The 5093-nt window shown below is 31.1% G+C and overlaps 1 non-coding gene across 1 annotated transcript; it reads left to right on the top strand.

The window, feature by feature from the left end:
• The first annotated feature begins 1635 nt into the window (after nt 1-1635).
• LOC125616752 lies at nt 1636-1742 on the top strand. Its single transcript, XR_007347497.1, has one exon. It is a non-coding gene; the product is annotated as a U6 spliceosomal RNA (small nuclear RNA).
• Nucleotides 1743-5093: the final 3351 nt, after the last annotated feature.

Raw genomic sequence — 5093 nt, 5'->3', positions numbered from 1 at the left:
TCACATGAAAATTTAGGGAAACATTTATTGTAAGGGTTAATTTACATACTCACATGTTTTACATGTGAGGTAAGAGGTAGGAAGGATTTTTCTGATAATGTATACTGTAAAATAGACTGGAAATTCTGACACCTAAAAGACTGTGTTCAACAAGGTCAATTTTCTCATTTGTAAAAGGGAGGTCCTTAGTTGTGCACTTTTGGTTTATTTATTCATTTATTTATTATGGAGTTTACGAGAGATCCTCTACAAAAGCTTTAGGCAAAGTCCTGGTCACAATTTGCATTGAATCAATGCAGTCTGTCATTTAACAGTGATACACAGCTGTTGATGATGTGGTATCAATCTATAGAAGACAATATTGTTTCAATCTATAGAAGAGATCTTGAACTATCAGTGTATTTCAAAGGAAAACCTGTTATTTTCTCAATTGTTCTGAACTGTAAAACTGGTATCTTCAAGTTATCCTTTTTCTGGCAAGGGTAGAGACACAATCTCCAAGGTAACTGAGTCCCAAAACATATCAGAGTTTAGAAACAGAAATCTATACTTAAAATTTCACTAAGAAGCAAAGAGGTCATTGGTAACAAATTGCAGCTCAGTAGCAATATGCTATGTGTAGTCAACCTTCTAGTCACCCAGTCTTCAGGGTTAATTACCAATTACTACTGAATTCATATGACCAGCAATGTTGTTCAATTTAAGCAAAACTTAAGTCCTGAAGAACTGTTCTGTTTATTTTTGGAAGCTTCAGTGTCTTCAATTAACAATATAGCTCATTGAATTTTACTTTCATCATTTTATGCAAAATCTTAAAATGACATTTATAAAATGGAATACTGTTCAATAATATTTGATAAAATAGAGTGACTACATACTCTATTTCAGACATGAAATTAGTTAGAATAATGTTTAGAATATTCATAAATAATTTCTAGTTGGGTGAAATAGTTGTATTAGCTGGTTCTCTTAATTATTTGATACTATCTTTGAATAAAGCAAATGCATAATTCTGTCTATTAGGACTACAAAAATAAATGTTTTTTTTTCCTTCTCTTTATAATCTCTGAAATAAAATTTAATGCCAATGTGTTGTTTCCAGAGTTCCATCATGGATCTGGGGTTATAAATTCATATAGTATATAATGGAAAGTATATTTTTGTGTGTTTTTCAAGAAGTTTCAACTACTGTAAACCAAGTGTTTTTAAATAGTTGAAAATTATTTATATAGTATGGAATTTATACTGTTTTTCTGATTTCAAAGAATTTATTTTTTAAGTTTTTAAAAATCTAGCATATCCTTCAGTTTCTAACTTGTCCAAGCATATGTTATGCTAGCAAACAATGTATCAAAGTTTAGAGCAAAAAAGTATTCACAAGTCAATGTCATGAAGTCAGATAAGATACATTGTTTATTTTTATCAGACAAAAAAAATCTGAGTGTAAATTTAATGCAACTCAAGCAACATCAAGCTTTATCACATTATTTGTGTATCATTACTAATAATAATTTTACACATTGGAAAATAATATTAGCTTTTGAGCATTAAGAAACCTAACTTTTCCCCACAGGATTTGCATGTATTGAGCAGAATATTTAACTGCTTAAAACACCTTTAAGAAAAGTTCAACAGCTGCTTAATTCAGCAGCGTATATACTAAAATTGGAGTGACACAGAGAAGACTAACATGGTTCCCACACACAGATGACACACAAATTCGTGAAGTGTTCCGTATTTTAAAAAAGAAAAAGAAAAGTTCAACAAAACCAATGGAGATAAAAGGCAAAAGTTTTGGCATTTATAAAATATAATAGTTGTCCATGTATGCTAAGTATTCATTTGATCCTTGACTAATGAATTTAGTATTATTGTTTGAATATAAGATGTCCCTCTGTAATTCATGTTAATGCAGGAAGATTCATAGATTGGATTGTGAGAGCTATAACTTAATCAGTCCTTTCTAGTTTGAATGAAATGATTGGGTGGTAAGTGTAAACAGGTGGTGTGTGGTAGATGGAGGTGGGTCACTGGGCAATATGACCCTGGAAGGGTGCACATTCCAGAGATCCCTCCCTGACATCTGCCTCTTGACTCTTCCATGAGCTAAGCAACTTTCCTCTGGTGGCTTCTTCTCCCATCATGTGCCACTTGAGCAGACCATAGAGCCTTCCATCTAAGGACTGAGATATTTGAAACCATAAACACCAAATAAACTTATCCTCCTCTAAGTTGTTCTTGAGGGGTACTGTGATTACAGTGATGCAAAAGTTAACTATCTCAGAGAAAGAAAAATTACTGTATTTTCCCAACATTTGCAGTATTAGCAGCCATCAGATGTGAAGCTTTGAGAGAATTTTGGTAATTTCCAGATATAGAGGCAGATAGAGATTGTAAAATTAATAAAACCCCTGTTAATCTTTTGTAATGTTGCAGTATGATCCTATTTGTAAGGAATATATTTTGCCAAAAGGAAATCATAAAATAAATGTTTCATCTGATTGTAATAGTTTCCACGATTTGATTAAAGTGTTCTTCAGAATTAGTCTATGATTACTCAAGATTTGCTCTAATTTATAGTAAATTTGAATGCACTGTGAATAAAAGAGTCACGAGTCACGTCACATTTGTATCCTTACTAGCTTCATTCTTAGTAAATAGATAAACATGGATGATATTGGTTGAAAATGGCAGGACAAATCTGGATATCTAGTCATATCTCACGGTTGAAAAGGATGCAGTTTGTTCTTTTCTTTTGCTTGCTCTCTTTTCACATTCAGTGCTGAGGGTTGAACCCACAGCTTCAGCTTGCAAAGAATGTGCTCTACCATTGAACTGTACCTCCAGTGCAGTTTTATTGATTTTAAAAACATCTTTTTAATTTTCTGGTAAAGAGTATCATCACTTATTAGTGTTTTAGATGAGGTTTCTGTTTGATTGTTTTAGAAATTATATTTTAAACTTTATTTTTTTACAAATATTTCTGTCTTCCTATCAAAACTACACTAAGGTTTCATCTCACTATAGTCAGGATAGCAATTATCAAGAACCTGAATAATAATAAATGCTAATGAGGATATAAGGGTAAAGGGTTCATTCTTACATTGCTGGTGGGGCTGAATATTAATTAGTACACTCTCTATGAAAAGCAGTGTGGAGATTCCTAAAAAGAAAAAAAAAAAACAGGAGTGGAACCACCATAAGACGCAGCTATCCAATGCCTTGGTAATACCAAGAGAGCTTACCCAAAAGAGCTTAAATCACCATACTACAGAGATATAGCTACTTCAATGCTTATGACAGCATAATTCACACTAGCCAAATTATGGAATCAGCTCAGATGCCCATTAATAGATAATGGGACAAAAAAAATCTTAGTTATACATAATGTAATTTTACTCTGCTGTAAAGAAAAATGAAATAATGGCATTTGCCTGTAAATGAATGGAAATGGAGAAAATCTGTCTAAGTCAAAGAAGTAACACAGAAAATCAAGAGTCAAATGTTTTGTCTCATCTGTGGAACCTAGAGCAAAATATAGAAAAAAGGCACTGGGAAAGGGGACAGGATATCATAAAGATATAGAGGAGATTAATGGAGTAGAAGAAGGAGGGTGAGAGGAAGTTAGGAAAAAAATGAAATGGGAAGAAATAGAAATTAATTTAACAAAATCATGTTATAGACATATATAAATACATTAAATGGCATTTGTAAAATATAATAGTTGAAAGGAAGTGAAAGGAAGATCAATAGAGTAAAGGAGGGGTTAAAGTGAGAGGGAGGAGGAGAGGGAAAGGGGGGTAATAGGAATTCAAATCACATTTCTTATATGTATTGTGTTTTCAAAATGAAACCAAATAATACTTGCTCTAATAAAAAAAAATTAAAAGTAGGAAAAAAGTCAGTATGATTTGTCTTTATGGGGTATAAAGATTAAAGATTTATTAGAAAACCAATTATTTCAGAACCCAAAGCATTTTTCTCATAACCTTATAGTGATTACAAATAATATTATTAAAACCATCGCATGCAATTTACACATGCAATATAGTCTTTACCAAACCCTCAGTAAAAACAAAAATTGCATGTTATATAAACTATTTCAAATATATGGAAAATAGAAAATGCTTGAAAGCTCCATCCAAGAAGATATCATTTGCATGATTTTCTGATTTGTACATTAGATGTTCCCCCAAAACTCACATATGAGACAGTGCAGGAATATCCAGTGGTAAAATGAGCAGATTATGAGAGCTATATAACCTAATCAGTGGATTAATTCATCATGAGTTAATAATTTGAATGTAATAATGGGTGCTGACTTTAGGCAGGGTGTCAGTGAGTGTGTGCTGGGACTTTCCTTCACAAGTAATTTCATGATATTCAAACAAGACGCCCACACACATAACTCTTTGCAAGATAGTTTCACTTATAAAAACAGAGACAAATGACTTCAGACAAAGCCTTAGGAAATTGGTTTTACCAATGTTTTCAGGAATTAATGTTACTTAATTAAATAAGTAGGTTTACTTCTACAATTTTGAGGATAATTAACATAAATAAATATATTAATAAGTTCACATACTAACAGATTAAAAATAAAACAATACGATATTGTGACAGTAATACAAAATAATTCTCAAATTATAGTAATAATTCTGGATAAATGAAACAATGGTAAAATAAAGTGCAAAGAAATATATTTATTTACTTATTTAGTGAAAAACAACTTTTGAAAAAAAAAGTATAAACCAGTAAGTTAAATTGATATGAATGCTTATATTAATTGATGGAATGGAAAAACCTCTGAAAACAATGAAACCTGGGATTTCAAATAAAGAGAGATAAGTTGCAATAGGCAAGAAATATTTTAGATTTAATAAGTATTCATTGAGAAAAGAAAAACAATTAGGTGAGCACAATAATGGAAATAATAACTCTACCTGGATTAGCACAATAAACATAAATAAAAACTCTTGTAAATGAAAATCTATTAGAATCATCTTTTAATCAGATTGGGAAATTTACCAAAGCAAAACAAGAGGACTGTTATTAATACATTGATATAATACTGTAAACAAAGTATAAAAGCA

This window comes from Marmota marmota, unplaced genomic scaffold (genome assembly GCF_001458135.2).
Source record: "Marmota marmota marmota unplaced genomic scaffold, marMar, whole genome shotgun sequence".
Classification (NCBI taxonomy): Eukaryota; Metazoa; Chordata; class Mammalia; order Rodentia; family Sciuridae; genus Marmota; species Marmota marmota.
The sequence above is the reverse complement of the archived record's forward strand: the minus strand, read 5'-3'. Positions and strand labels throughout refer to the sequence as shown.